The 16,391-nt window shown below is 40.5% G+C and overlaps 1 protein-coding gene across 23 annotated transcripts in view; it reads left to right on the top strand.

The window, feature by feature from the left end:
* LOC135320848 (uncharacterized) overlaps positions 1–16,374 on the top strand; it is a 59,595-nt gene extending 43,221 nt beyond the window's left edge. For 18 of the 23 annotated variants that reach the window (XM_064483952.1, XM_064483942.1, XM_064483941.1 and 15 more), the window contains 4 exons: positions 8,811–8,992; positions 9,546–9,685; positions 11,476–11,700; positions 12,317–16,374. The gene's annotated coding sequence lies outside the window, so the exon portion shown is untranslated. The remainder of the gene's footprint in view (positions 1–8,810; positions 8,993–9,545; positions 9,686–11,475; positions 11,701–12,316) is intronic. The other 5 variants (XM_064483934.1, XM_064483933.1, XM_064483930.1 and 2 more) reach the window with 5 other exon arrangements.
* Positions 16,375–16,391: the final 17 nt, after the last annotated feature.

Genomic DNA, 16,391 nt, shown 5'->3' with positions numbered 1-16,391 from the left:
CAAAGTCAGGACCGTTACACAGTCGCCCTGAACCAACGTTAAGCCACAGAATTTTTTGGTACTTCATATATATTGGGGCTTAAGTGGACCCAATACTTATACACATGTTTTCTCCAGCAGCCAACTGAGAGATGACACAGAAGAACAGACAGGCGATAAATGTCTCCTTTATTACTGATGAAGCCACGTTCTCCATGAAATTCAGGGCTGTGGGAAAATGCATGTCATGATACTGTGTCCCAGAATTAGAGACTCACGCAGTCCCAGGTAACTCTGGGCCACAGCGAGCCTTCCCTTAAGATGATCTGCCCCATCCTGCACAGGGCTGCCCTGCCATGGAGCTGAGCATCCCGGGTGCTTCCCAAGGGTGGCCAACACTGGAGGGAAAGGAAAGGTTTCATATGCCCTGCTTGTCTCTCCGGACTCACACCTCAATCTGTTATTGTGAAGAGTGCTAGCCGTTGGCCAGGGGTCAGGGGTGTGAAGGGGGAAGCACTCTCCATGGACCAGAGGAGTGTGGAGGAGGCATCCCTTCTCTCAGTTTAAACAGGTGGTGAGATGCAAGAGAAGGGTGCTCTCCAAGAGTTTATAAGAGGGGAAATAAGGATTTCCTTTGGGACTCAGACTAGCCATGAAACACAGAAGATGATTAGTAGGGAGACTTGTAAATCACTTTCTTATTAAATTCACATTTGTTGAGCACCAAAAATGTGCTACATTCTTTTCTGAGCGTTTTACAGAAATGAATCCTTCAATCTTCACAACAAGTGAGTAAGGGAGATTTGATTGTTATCCCAGGTTTACAATGTGGAAATTGAGGCACGGAGAGAGTAAGTAAGTTGGCCAAGGTCACAGAGCTAGTAAGTGGCAGAGCTGGTATTTAAACCCTGGCTGTCTGGTTTCTAGGCTCCCAGGGATGGGCTTTGGGTGTTTAGAGGTATCTGCATCCCTGGATCTCTGTACCTCTGTGCATCACTTAGCCCAGAAAGGACAGGGAAAGGAGAGTTACACAGGTGCTCACAGTCGTGTCTCAGCCACTGTCCACGGACAGTGCACCGTGATTGGCGTTAAATGTCTTCTGGGCAGCAGATCTGTTCGTATAACAGAAATTTAGTCCATTGAGTTAATCTAGAAACCCTTCCTGCTCTGCTTCTGTCCATGGTTTCCATGTGACTGCCTGCCCGTGATTGGGCCGTTGAGGAGAATCTGTACTCATAGTTGAACTCTGATATTTCAGTCTGGTTCGTAGTTTCACATCTCCTGTTACATTAATAAATTCAATTTCTGGTTTCTTTGCATCAGTCTCTCATGAGTTTGGTTAATGTGACATCAGTCCATGGGAGCCTAGTGTTGCTGACGGTATATTTTCTGAGCACGTTGTGGCACTTCTACCCGTGTGGACCTGGGTGGAAGATTTCCGCCTTCCGCACTTATTTTCCCGAACAGCAGGGTCCTCTCCCACCCCCGGATGTGAGGCTGGGAGCTCTCAGAGTAGGCCAGTCAGAGGCCAAGTCCACAAATCAGAAAATAATGAAGTCCTTGGAAGTGGGTTTAATAGAAAAAAAGGGCTTCCAGGTATTCCGATGGGCTGTTCGAGTCCATTTGGTGAAAAGCTATCCACTGTTACTGGTTGAGCTGCTTCTTTGCTGTTGAAAAGTCTGGATTACATGGAGGGATTTTAAAAAGCAGAAAGGTGTGATTTCATGTGGTACATCCACACCGGTGAGTAGTGATGGATGACCGCCTGTGTGAGGCATAGACAGAGTCTTACAAACTTCATAAAACAGCTTTAAAAGCTCTGCCATCTGAGTGCACTTCATATGGGGTCCAATTCATGACTGGGCATGCTGAGAGGGCAAATAATTGATAATGGCAGAAAGGACACGGAGGCATCAAAAAGGTCTCAGTCATGTTCCCTGTTTAAAGGATGTGGCACAATGTAATATATTTGAGCTGGTTCTTCACTGAACAGTTTTGAGTGTTTTCTGGGACTCCCCAGTGCACCAAGGTTCCGTGCAGCTGGGTGTCCCCTCAGTGCAGCTCTGTCAGCGCTCATCCTGGGCTGACGTGGTGTCACGGGGAGCAGGACAGTCAGCGTCCCCGGCTCCTCCGAGCTCCGTTTCTTCATCCGCAATGCTGGGTTTCTCTTCGGTGTCTACTTAGTAGGGTTGCTGAGAATCACACGTGATGGTTGTCAGGGGCGATTTGTGGTTGTCTCTGTGATTGTCATATAGTGAATATTTGATAGAAACTCTTGTTTTTTATTAAAATTATGGCTCCTAGATTGCAGTGGTTTTTAGTCTGCATTTACTCTTTTTATAAATTTATTCTTATTTTTAAATAAGCACTTATTTTTATTTATTTTTATGAAGGAACTGGGGACTGAAGCCAGCACATTGTGCATGCTAAGCAGGTGTTCTACAACTGAGTAATACAGACCCTCCTTGTCTGAACTTAAAAATAAATATTTCAATACACAAAATAGCTCTTAAACCCCATCATGGGCCTATTTTCTGTATAGACAATTGAAAACATAGGCTAATTCAATAAGAATAAATGTTGTTGGGACATAATTTCTGAATCTGTTTATGTGTTTAAAAACGATCATAGGTAGTGATAAACACGAGTCTTGGATCCACTACTTAGGGTCTGTTTTGCCATCATGGGAAATTATATTTTACAGAGAAGGCTAATTGGGTCTCGTTGATATTTGGATGATTTAGCAGATGATGAAGGCTTTCAAAAGCTGACAGTTTTGTATTTTAAACTAACTACAAAGTTATCTTCTATAAATTGGAAGTCCTCAGCTTGTGAATTGCCCAGTAATTCAGTGTGTACATGTCTGTGTCTCTGTGAACGTGTGTGTGTGTGTGTGTGTGTGTGTGTGATTTCAGGAAGGTAGAAATAAGTTCCATATAGCCTTCTGATACCTTTCTCTTCCAGTTCAAGGTGTAGGCATATATTTATACAAATAAATTGATACTCTTTTGTCATTTGGCATATTGGTGGGTATAAAAGTTTCTCATACTTGTTTCAGAAGGGTTGGGGAGAATGAGCTTAGAAAATAGGAGGAGATAGAGGCAGGAAGGTTCTTTACACTTTGTGCAGGATGAGAAACAGTAGCTTTTCTTTTTTCTACTAAAGCAAACTGGCACTGAATTGTAACATACTATTACTCAGAATTGCTTTTCTGATCAGATACGAGTGCCTCAGATTTTTCAAGGCAACATGAATGATGAAATGTGTTTTAGCAATTATCTTTAAATGTAGTTTTATTTTTTAAGTAAAAGGCTATAGCCTGTTCTTTCTTCCAGCGTTACAAGAAGTTCCCATTGATCCAGGTACATGATAATTGTGCTTAGTTTCTTCGGGTTATTGTTTTGTTTTTTTTTTTTAAGTGCTTGTTTCATTGTGGTGTGAATGAATGTTTAAAATTTCTGGATTTTGATGTTTAGAACATGCTGATTTATCAGAACTGTTAAAAACCTGATTGTTGTTTGGTCCTCGTTTGGTGGGGCAACCTATTGATTTCTGTTGTCTGTTAAAGAGGGAAATTCTTCCTCTAGCCTGTAGATCATTAAGTGAATGGTTTGCAGTGTGCCTTTAAAATTCTTTGAATGCATTGAGCATGTTTGTCCAGTGAATTTTGAATTGACTCATAGTAATGACTTTGTTTGATTCTGTGGCTTTTGCTCCTCTCCACATGAATTTGAATTCTCTGTTGCATTTTGTATACGTGTTCTTAACAGGGGAAGAAATTTTGCATTTTTTACATAGGTGGGTTTTCCTATCCCCTCTGAATGCCTTCTGTAATTGATACAGCGAAAATCTGTTATTTCAGTGCTTAATTATTTCATAAACTATTTTTTGGCTTAATCAGAAACAATGACAAAGAATGATAATAAAAAACATGAAAACCTTCCTTCCTTTGAAGAATAGAAATGAGGTGGTCAGGCTCACGCGTGCTTTGTACCTGACACCCGTACTTTCATGTCATTGTGTATCATGATTCGGAGATGGAGTTGCTTCAGGTTTGTAGATTTTTGTTTTAACATTTGTGTTGAATTCATTCTCTAGGCTGATGTTTCCTGTTGCGTTTGTGGAAAGTGTAGGTGAAGGGAAACAGATGCTACGTTTTGTATTCAGGAGGCCTGAGTTGCTGAAGAGTATAGAGTAGAGGGTGGGCTGAGGAACAGAGTGACACTCCCTCACCTCCAGGCTGAAATTGATGAACAATGAAATCAATTAGGTGTATCGGTATTTATTTGACCAATAGAAGTCAGAGGGCCCAGACTGTCTAGTTATGCGCAATGGAAAGTACTGAATTCACCTGCAGAATTAGGTGATTTACCAAGTAGAAGCAGCTTAGAGCAATCAGAAAAATCAGTTCTATGATGAGATATAAAAAGAATATAATATCTATTATTTCTGAAACTTTTCTATGTTAAGTTGTGTAGAGCTAAAATTAAGTTCCAAGCACCAGGAGTTAAGAGTCTGGGTGGTTCTGTGGGATCGTTATTCAGGGATGTGTCTAGACCCTGCTGGAATGGCCGAAGCTGGCAGGAAAAGACGCAGAGGCAGGATTTGTCATCCTAGGGTGTCCTCCATAATGGTTCCATGTGATAGCCCATGATTGGGTTAACAAATTTAACAGACACCAGACGCATGTCAACCTTAAGAAGAAAAAGTGTGCTTAGTAACTGCTTTCAAGCAAGCACCTGTGCATCCTCACTCCTGTCTCCTTGCCATAAAAAGCAGAGACAATGCCTTGCTTGCATATTTGAGGTTTTAGATAGCACTCTGTTCATTGCACAGCAATGACCCAGGCCCTCAGCTATAAATGCTGGGCGTGCGTGCTGTTAGATAGTCTATTATCCCCAAAACACGGACCTGGCTGGACTGGTGGTCTGCTTTGTAATGAATATCTAAAGAATTTATCTTGTTCCCCTCTCCCCATGACTCCCCTAAAGGTAAACTAAGCCTTTTTACTCATTGTGGATTCTACAATCTCTGTCTCATCCTGTCTTTCCCCAAGTTCCTGTTTACTATCACACAACTGTTAAAGACTATTTTCTTTGATTATACACAATAAATATGGGAGGATTTGAGAGGCTCTTGGAGTTGGCTCCCTACTCCCTCTCGCTTTCTTTCCTTTTTCCACAGTCTTGAGTCATTCATTCCATGTCGGTAAGACTTCTGCCAGCCAGAACCCACAGTTCCAGGTGAGAAGGATGCAGACTTTATCTCTCCTACCCGAGGGAGAGAGAGAAGAGAATTGAGATCTGCTCCCCCGTGGTCCCTTCCTGCCCCAGGGCCACTCCAGTTCACCTGCAGCCTTCTGGCCTCTGCTCTCAGGACCTCTGTCCCAAGACTGACATCAGCCTTTTTTTCCCTTGTCAATATTTCCTGTGCCTTTCAGGAGTTGGTCTCTTCTCTGCAATTCCACCCTGGCAGATGTGATGGTGGTCAGCGTGCTGGTGGGCAGTCATTTGGGGACTCCCAGGAGCCATTCTGATTCTCCTGAGTCTCTCATTCGGGGTTACAAAACTGTCGAGAACCGGAGGAAGCCCATTCACGTGAGGTCAACACAGTATTACATCACTTTCATTTTATTTTTGAATTTTCAGTGGAGAAATTATTTGTAACAAACTGTTCCAGATTTTCGGCCGCCTGCTTTCCTCACCACTATTTCCTTGTTGGCTCTGGTGCTTGTTTAAAGAACCAGGTTTCTTCTCTGGTCATTTCTAGCAGCTGGGCTTGCCGAATCCTTGATCTGCATTTGAAGCAGAATGCTTCTTCGTGATGTCAAACTGATTTTCCTTGTCATGTCTTAATATTTTGTGTACACTCAGCAACTGTTTCAAGTGAAATGCTCTTGTCCAATTTCGATTAACTCACATTTGCTGAACTCCTGCTTTCATGCTGAGGGCAGTTTCTTCTTCCTGTAATAAAATTTAGCAATTTGCATTTACTATGGGAAGGTACTGGCCCGAGGTGCTCTCGTTCTTAACAGTTTTAATAACAATTCACCCATTAAAATGTACAGTGGTTTTTACTCTATACCCAGAATTGTGCATCCCATTCAATCTTAGAACATTTTCATCCCCCCAACAGGAAGCTCCTTACGCATAAGCAGACATCCCCATCTTCCCCATCCTCCCACAGCCCCAGGGAGCCACTTTTCTCTCTCTGTGGGTTTGCCTCTGCTGGAAATTTCATGTAAATCGAGTTACTTCATGTAAGTGGAAGCATCTATTGTGACTGACTTCTTTCACACTGAGTAACGTTTTCAATATTTGTCCACGTTGTGGCCTGGGTCAGTACTCAATGCTTTGCTATTGCTGAATAATATTCCTCTGTATGGCTGGGCCCCTCTGTTTACCCATTCATCACGTGATAGGCATTTTTGTTGTTTCTGCTTTTTGGCTGTGATGAGTAATGGCTCCGTGAATATTCCTGTAGGAGTTTTTATGTGAACATTTGTTTTCAGTTCTCTTACGTGTGTGCCCAGGAAGCAAAATTGCCTGGTTATTCAGAAACCAAATGTTCAACTCTCTAAGGACCTGCCAGGCGTTTTTCCAAAGTGGCCAGGCTGTGTTACATCCTCACCAGCAACGGTTGCGTCCTCTGCATCTTCTGTGTCCTCATTAGAGCTTTTTACTCTTTTTTTGATTATAACCTATTGTAGTGAGTGTGAAGCGGTTTCTCCTAGTGGTTTTGACTTGATTTCCCTTACAGCTAATGATATTGAACATCGTTTCATTGTGCTTATTGGTCATTTGTATATTTTCCTTGATAAATGTTTTTCAGATCCTCTATTCATTTTTTAATTGAGTTGCCTTTCTATTGTTGAGTTGTAGGAGGTTCTTTTTGTTTTTGTTTTTTTTTTTTTTTTTTTTGGTAGATACAAATTCCTTATCAGATAAATGATTTGAAAAAATTTCTGCTGTGTGTTGTTTTTTCACTTTCTGGATGGTGTCCTTTGAAGCAATGTTTTAAAATTTGATGAACTCCAATTTATCTCTGTTTTCTTTTTCCTTGTCCTTTTTCCTTGTCCTCTGTTTTCTTTTTCCTTGTCCTTTCCTTCAGTTTACCTTGTCCTTTTGGGGTAATATTTAATATCTGAGGTATTTTACTTAAACATTTATATATAAAATAACTTAATTATTAGGAGAGTTCTAGGAGACGGGTGCTGTTGTTGTCCCCAGTCTATGGATAGGAGACTGGGTTGCAGAAAATTTCACTGACTTATCAGTGTCAAAGCTACCCAGTGCTGTGGGAGTTCAGACCCTCATGTTTGTCCCCAGCGTCTGTGCTCTTCACCACCATGCTCCACTCCTTCCTGGAATCGTTAATGAAAAAGTCTTTACTTTTTTGATTTCTTGTTAGTTTTTGTTTTTCTCATTGGGGCCTCATCTCCTCATTTTCCTTAAAGAGATCAGTGTAGGTTTATTTTAGGTCTCATGTAGGCAGAAGCATTGCTATCAGTTAACTTCTTTATTACTCACTCCCCAGTGATGGCTGTTGCTAATTGACCTAATGAAGTCTTGCTTTAGTCTTTCCTTCTCATGACACTAACAACAGAGTCATGACTTACAGAATGCTTAAAGAAGAAAGTACTTGATTGATTTTATTTTGCTACCCAATCAAACCAATCAAATAAGAACCCCAGAGTTGACACAGACGGTAAGCCCTCCAGAATAGGGTCACTGTCTTCCTTGTGTTTCATTTGTTTGGTCACAGTGTCTGGATAGTGCCTTGCTGTCCAGCAGTTTTGTTAGGATACAGTGTTCGTGAATCATTGTAAGGACAGAATTTTGACAACAGACTGTGCTGTTCATTTCACGAGGGAAAAGTTAATATAGAAATACTGCTCAGATCTATTTTAAAATTAAGCTTGGAATTTTGAGAAGAGTTCAAGAAACCATACAAAGATCTTTTTCACTAATTTTAGATCTATCTTAGACACATTATGGTTACATAGCAGAGTACCTTATCAAGTAGATTTGACAAGAGGTGTGTATTATTGATTATTTGTTTTAGTTGAAATATTCTACCTGGGATAAAATATTCAGTGCCCATAAATGAACAAATATGTTTGTATTTCTATGCAACATGGGAGCAGACTTCATATGTTTCTATATAATATATATGACTGTGTGTTTTAATCTGTCTTTCAGTGTTTTTATAGTTTTTCAGCAATGTTGTAACTTTAGAATTCTTCTAAGAAAATCACCCCAGATTCTAGTGCAGTTTGTACTGTGTATCCTGTCTTATGCATGGGATTCCACTGTCCCCACAGGGAGGAATTTCCTCTTATATTGAGTTAGTATCAGAGTTAAAGGAACTGTGATTTCTAGGCCTTTGCTCTCCATGTGTTTGCAGTTGGCTGTCAATCGCGATTTTCCCTTTCTTGAGTTTTCATTGTTCAATTAGAATTTTTGAAAATAACTATTAATATGTTGCATCGATCTCCCTAGAAACTTGATGTGTTTGTGCTTTTCAGTTTTCAATTTATGAAAAATGTAAATACACACTTGTTTTTAAGTAGTCCTTTTTCACTAGATATTTGGTTACCTCTTTATAGTTAAAATATTTTTTTCCCAATGTATGAATCAGTGTGCATGTTTTAAAAGATACCTTACTTTTTATTTTTCTTATTGTAACAGTTATATTCATTGTAGAGAATTTAGAAAATACGGATAAACACATTAATAACTTAAAATGGCCTCTAATCTCACCTAGACATACAGTTGTAAGGTTTGAAATTGAGAATTACAAGTCCTCTCACATTGTTCTTCTTTTTCAAGTACGTTTTGGTTACTGAGACCCTCGAATTCCCATATGAATTGTAGCAGCAGCTAGTCAGTTTCTGCAGAGGTGACCGCAGGGATTGTGATCGAGACCACGTTGAATATACGGATCGTTCTGGGGAGCACTGCCATTCCAAAAGCGCTGTCTTCTGATCCAGCAATGTGCGTGGTTTGTCCAGGTATTTAGGTATTGTTTAATTTTTTTTTTAACAATGCTTTGAGTTTACAGAGTTATTTTACTTTGTTTTTTTTTTGCCTTTATACTGAGGACAATTGTGCCAGGTACCGGGATCAGAAGTGTATTTGAGCCCCGCCACTTGCTGCCACCATGGTCACTGCGCTCTTGCTTCACCCGCTCTACAATTTTGCACAGAATAGGACCTCAGTAACTCTCTCTCTCGAATGATTATATGCTTGTTGGATGATGCTTGAGAGTCCGTGTGATGATTTTTTTCCCCAGCCTTTCCCCACTTCTTTACTATGCCCTTTCTCTTCCTTTCCTCCAGCCTGGGTTTCAGTTTACCTGTGGCATTGATTTTTCTTGTCTGTAGACACTTCCTTTCACTGGTTCACGATAATTTTACATGTGGGCTGTGGAAACTTGCTAGATGTCAAGAAAGAGCCAATCCATTGCATGCTAGTATTTTTAGAGTGCATTATTGTTTTATCGATTGAAATTAAATCAGGGTGACCCCCTGAGCCCTCCTGTGAGCTGTTTTTGCCATCCTACAGGTGATAATGCTCTGGCTGCTGAATGTGCCCTTTCCCCAGACTTGGTTTTGGAGTTAAGTCACCATCAGTGGAGCCCTCTCTTTAAAAGATGAAGAAAACATTTGCTCCTTCTCCCTGGTTGGGGACTTGGATGAGATGAGGTAACAGATAAAGAATGGAGCCCCACCTCATTCTAACACCCGCTCGTTCCGTTCCTTTCTCCACGGAAAAAGAGTACAATTCAACACTAAAAAGATTGATTGTGAGCAAATGAGATAGACAGGACAACCGATCATTTATTAAATATACTTTCATGCCAGAAACAAATGTATTATTCACACAAAAATCACACAAAGCACGGTAGTACCGTGATTACCAACGTGGGTCCGAGTTCGAGTCCTGCTCTGGAGTGACCAGTCCTGTGAGATGGAGAACTGGTAGGTCGGCTTAGCCTCTCCCGGGCTTGTTTTCTGTCCTGCAGAGATGGGGCTCGCTAGGCGTCCCTCCCCCATAGAGATGCTGTAGGGTGCAAATGATGCGCATGGGCAGCCCGAGCATAGCTGCTCATTCCTCGTAAGTGAAGGAGAGCATAGCTTTTGTGGTGAAGGCTTTATAACAGCCCCGTGTGGACTTTCAGTGCTCCGAAGGAATGCCTTGTGGTTTGGAGATGGGATTCTCATTTCTGTAAATACCCAAGGATTGTGTAATTGGGCCCTGCTGATTTGAATCTATTCTTTAGAAAGTACATATTGTAGATATATTTTTCAAGCATGCATGCTTTTTTCTTTTATCATTTATTGTTCTACCCTCTCTCTTGGTGGGACTTTTCATGGAATCCAGGAAACAGCCCTAAGCCACCTGCCTCTTCACACGTCTCCGTGGCGGTTTTCTTCCCTGACTAGAAGAGGGTTCTGCATAGGGAATTTTCTTTGTTCCCCTTTTCTTGGAGTCTCTCTGTCTGTCTGCCCACCTCTCACCTGTCCAACTGTCCATTTCTCTACCCACTCATTCTTCTGACTTGTTCCAAATAGCATTTCAGGCAGCTTACAGAAGAACAGATACCAAATAAACAGGTGAGATAATGGGACCAAGTTCAGACAGTGAGGCTAGGAGGCGAGCCTGTGTGAGGGTGGCAGGCATGAGAGACACGCGTCTGCCCTGTGACTTATAAGATCGACAGCAAGAGTGTGCCTGAGGCTCCCAGCAGACACAGGTTAACAGGGTTTGTGGGAGATGCTCACTGGCTGTGAAATAAATAAGTGGCTGAGGAGAAGCCCAGCCTTTCCAGCTACTAAGGCTTAGGAGAATATTTTGAGTGTCTTCAACATCAGAGTATTTCATCTTTTCTTTTGTCAGAGTTCTACATATAGATGGTTACATTCTGTACCTGGAAATTTCTACAAAATTTCTTCCCACTTGAGTCCCATGACTCGGGAATGGGGTGGTTCTGCTCATTGACTGGGGTTGGCCAGAAACCAAAAATGACAGCTTCAAAGGAGCCTGGGATTTGTCAGTTATGTTTTGTCAGTACTGTAGAGTTCAAAAAATGCTTTCACAGTATCTCTCCATCTGAGGCGGCAGCGTGCTCTCTTACCAGCATCAGGAGCTCAGGGCCATGGGATGGTGGGGGCTGACTGCTTTGCCGTCAAGACAGCTGAGCTAGTCACTGCAGGTTTGATTCTTTTACGTAAGGCCTTTCATGTTCTTTACTTGAATGTTTCAACAGGGAGTTAATTAACTGAGTTAATTAACATTTAATAAATATGATTCTTTGTTGAAAAGACAGTTATAGACAGAATACAAGCTCTGAAGCCTTTAAAAACGGTTTCATTACTGAAATTTCAGTAGGGGAGATACACAGTTTATCTTATTTATGCCTGTCTTTTAAAGTAACAAAGAAACAAGACAGAAAAGGCAGAGGATTGTTTCTGTTCTTCCTTTCTGCTTGCAGGTGCCCTCACCTCCCGTAGCATCCATCCAGACACCGGAACTGACACTGGCCGTGCTCCGAACTGCCTCAGCCCTGAAGACACAACTGACAAATAGAAGGGGACCACGCCCTGTTACAGCAGGTGCTCTCACTTTGTGGATCCTTATGTAACTGAGCGGTGTTAATCAGGATTGCCCGTTCTACATTGTGTGGCGCTGCTGCGGTGTCTCCTAGTTACTTGTTTCTGTAAGTATTCATGTATTATTCCCCACTGAGTGGTACTACACGTCTAAAAATGCTTTTTTCAGATGAAAAATAATGTGCATTTAATATAATATGTCTGAAAAAAGGGGCAAAAGATTCTATCCTGGTCCCTCTACTCAGAGATAATAATTAACAATTTAACATTTATTTTCTGTTCTTTTCGTTAGTGTGTATCATCTCTGTCATAAAAACCAGTGAGCACTCTGTCCCTGTTTACTGTTCGGAGACCTCCATTTTCCATTCGGCTTATTACATGTTTTTCTACAATATTCTATCTCCCCTGGCATGATTTTTAAAGACCAGTGTAGCATTCTGTCTTATGGAGGCATGGTCCATTTTACTTCGGACTTAAATAAACTTTTAAATTCCAAGTGTACTTAACTGAAATACTGAAAAGAGAACTGTGGTGGTACAGGAAGGCCCCTAACTCCCTTCTCATTATTTCCTGAGAGTAAAAGCTGTTGAAAATTTGGTATATATATTTCATGACCTTTATGCCTATGAGATACATATATATACACATATGAGAAATCAATATATAGGTGTGTGTATATATGCTTTATTTAAAAATGAGACCATACTATATGTTTTTCTGCAGCTCGCTTTATTCACTCAGGGGTATATCATGGACGTCCTCCCACTCCAGACTCACCCGGCCCTTTCAGATAGATTGGAGGGGTCTCCTGATGTGCGGGTGTCGTCTCTTGTCCACGGAAACATTTGGTGGGAGACTGCTGTGGACAAGGCCCTGGACCACGGCGAAACGCCGGCTCCCTCAGCGCCCGCAGCTCGCCTTGATTTACCGCATCATTGTCTTGATGGTGGACAGTTAAGTTTTCTCCATTTTCCACTGTCAGAAAGAATGTTTGAGTTGCATCCTTCTTGTACAGAACTTCCTGTGATCTTGTATGTGTATTCCTTTAGTTAAGGCTTCTGGAAATTTAGTCCCTGGATGTGACATTTACATTCATCACAGACTCCTTTCAAGTGACTAGAAATTCCTTCTCCATTGGGGAATGAAAAAATGCACAATTACTTATGTAACCAATTCTCTATCGCTGGATATGATTTCACTTCAGTTTTTCTTCCCACCTTTGTAAACAGTGCTGTGTAAATGCCCTGATGGGTACATCTTTTTGGACTGATTTTTTTTTCCTAAAGGAAACGATTCCTAGAAGTGGAGTTGAGTCAGTGTGTATGTACGTTTTTCAGAGCTTACAAATCCATTGATATGTCATCCTCTGAAAAAGTCGCTCATGATTTGTTCTCCCACAGATGGACACTAGCTAGATTATCTTAAAAATATTTGCCAATATGATAAGCAAAAGTGCTTTTTCATTGTTTTTTTTGCATTTGATGACCAGTGAAGTTTTGAGCATTTTTCACTCATTAGTCATTTGACTTTTTTAAAATGAATGATTCCTTTTGTCCTTTGCCCACATTTAAGTGAGGGAGCTTCTTGTTGCTTTGTGACAGCTTTTTGTATGTTATGAAAATTAACTTCGTGAATTCATCAACATGTATCACAGAGCTTTTTCTTGTCATTTCTTTCCTTTCATTTTGTTCAGGAAGTTTTCTGATTTTTGTTGTGGCTCAAACTATTCTTAGGATAGTAAATGTCTTCCTTATGGGTTTTATCTTTGACATTATTCTTAGAAATACTCTCTTATAATGGAATAAATCTCTTCTGTAGGTTTTTTTTAATCTCTAAGATGGAGATTATAATAGTACATGTTATAGTGAGGAGAAGTTGAGTTAATAAGAGCAAAGAGTTGTATTTGCTGTTACTAGTACTTTTTAATATTTACATCGCTATCTGCAATTTATCTTGTGGTCATTATGACAGGAGTAGAATTTATTCTTTCCAGGTGATTCTCTGTCCCAGGACAATTATCGAATTCATAATTTTCTCTTTGATTTGAAATCCCACCTGTACAAAATACTTACATACACTAGAGTCTTTTTTGAGCTCATGGTTCCCTTCTGTCAATCTCCTTTCCTTACTCCAGCACCATATCTTACATGTTGTAAAAATTTATTTAATAACTGGCAGTCTGATTTTTTTTGATTCTTTTCTTCCATCCCAAATTTTCTTGTCAAGTATTATGACTTTATTATTCCTGAAGAATTCCAAAATATTTTGTTCAAGTTAAAAAAAATCAGATTGGAATTTTCATGGGATTTTTTAGTAAGTTTTGAATTATTCTTAGGAGAACTTACATCTTTACAAAACTGCTTTTCTCCATGCAATATGTTTATGTCTCTACATTCATACCTCTTACTTTAACCCTCAGTACAGTCCTGAAGTTTCTCCATTTAGAATATGGGCATTATTTTTGAATTTATTCCAGATTATTGTTTATGTTTTTGTTAATTTTGTAAGTGAGAATTTTTTGCTATTATATTTTTAAATGTTTAAAACTGACATTTAGAAAGGAAGATTCGGTTTGTCAATACTCACTTTGTAACTTGTCATTTAAAATTGTAAGTATTAAGTACTTGTTCCAGAATCCTTTCTTTTCTGTTTTTTAAAATTTGTTTCCAAGATTCTCAAAATGTTCATAGCTAAGTAGTATAGGTGGGGACACAGATGGAGAGAGGAAGTGTGGCTCACGAACAAACTGTGAGCACTTTCATGGCTGCCTTTAGGCTGGAGAAGCCACAGAAGAGCCCAGGTTAGACCAAGGGTGGCTTTGTATGCACTTGAAAGCCAGCTTTCCTGCCTGTATGGTGAAGCCTGGTGGGCGTGGCAGGTAGATGATCAAGGTCTGATCAAGGTCATTGGCTGCACAGAGCACTGTGTCTGTGAGAACTGGAGACCATTACCATGGGAAATGCTTGGCGCCAGGAACACTGCAGGGGAGCTGGGGAGCCTGTGTGTTAAGGATTTTCCAGCCCTGGGAGTGGGAAGATGAGACTCTGCATTCAGATCTGAGTTTGAATTCATCCTCTCTTGTTTACTGGTCCTCTGACTTTTGTCAAGTTATCTACCCGCTTTGAACTCCTGTTTTCTTGTCTCTCAAAACAGGAGAATTACAGCCTGCTGCTAGAGTGTTTGATCAGGGTAAATGATTTGTGTCTATAAGATGCCACGTACAGTCACAATCTCAGTGAGAAATGGGCTGTCGCCTCTTCTTCTGCAACTCAGTGCTCGATAAGACATCGGGGGAAAGCCAGTCCCTAATTTGTATGTGATGCAATGAGGAACAAAATTAACGTCTTGCCTTTCCCTAGCAGGATTCTTATTTCTTTGCTTCATTTACCTCTTTCCTCCTTTACTCTCCCCTTTCACCTCCTCCACCAAAAGAGACTGAGTCTGTCTCAGAACACTACATTCAAATTACTTTAAATGTTGGCTCATCCCCATGAAATTACAGTGAAATTAAAAATAATCTGTACACGTCCCAGACATGATTATATTTGATATACACACACACACACACACACACACACACACACACACACAATCAGGCTACCTCCCATTTGCTGAGGGAGAAGGACCACTTTTTCTGAGTTTTCATTCACTGAGCGTGAGAGCAAAGTCTCTTAAGCAGAAATTCGCCTGGCTTCTTGCATGGTTTTTTAAATTGGATTTCTGCTTTGTGTCCACAGAAATAGACTCCTATTAGAAGAGGGGAAGTGGAGACATAGATATTCTGCTGAGATATTGGTGTCATCATATTTGAGTTGGAAAGGACTTACGACAGCATAGAGTCGTACCTTTTTATGGGTGAGAATCCATGATAGTGTAACTTGGACAAGAACCCGGGTCTTCTGTCTTCATGTCCACGCGGATGAAGAGGCAACTGGGTGGGGGATGGCAGGGATCCTTACTTGAGTTCCGGGGTCTTGCTAGTTTCCATTGTTCAGCTGCCTTTAGTTTATGTCCATGTGGCCTCTCATGGGAAGGTCACTCTATCCTGATAGATTGAGTTTCTAATCAGCAAAAAGGTCTGGACCCACTCATGTTTCCCAGAGATTTTCTGCTGACCTGCTGACAGTTTATATACATGAGATCTTAGAAACTGCTGGATATAAAATCCTTATTGTTATCATTTGCCCTCGAGTTCCACAGGAATGGGGTGCTGTCTCAGGCTGTCTAAGGCCAGCTCTGAACAAAGATAGGGTGATAGGCTGTGCAGCTGGACACTCCCCAGTCGAATGGGATTTCCACCTTAGATTTTAGAATCAGGCAGATGAGTTCAAATCTTACCTTTACCAGTTATTAGCTTTGTGACCTTGAGGAAGAAACTTTACTTTTTTGGGGACAAATTTTCTTTATCCGTAAATAAGTTCAGTATTTATTTTAGGGTTTTTGTTTTAGAATTGAATGAGCTAATTCCCTCATTTATTCCTAAAATACTGATCACATGGTTCTATGCTGGTGACCTAGTGGTTGATTACTAAGGGACTCAGTAGTGAGAATGTGGGTGAGGCTCCCTGGATAATAGAGCTTATATTCCATGATATGCTTGTAAAAGACTGGATTGCAGTGGATTTTTAGTAAATGTCCATTCTTTTCCTAATCCCCATTGATTGTGTATATATCTTTATACTAATATATGAACAATTTTTTATTGCAATATAAGTCTTTTTGTAGTATTTAAAGTATGTAGCTATAACAAAAATACGTGAAATAAAATGATTTGACTTTTATTTTCTTTTCAATAAAC

Source organism: Camelus dromedarius, unplaced genomic scaffold (assembly GCF_036321535.1).
Source record: "Camelus dromedarius isolate mCamDro1 unplaced genomic scaffold, mCamDro1.pat HAP1_SCAFFOLD_185, whole genome shotgun sequence".
In the NCBI taxonomy this organism is placed as follows: Eukaryota; Metazoa; Chordata; class Mammalia; order Artiodactyla; family Camelidae; genus Camelus; species Camelus dromedarius.
Note: the sequence above shows the minus strand (reverse complement) of the source record. Positions and strands in the feature narration are given on the sequence as shown.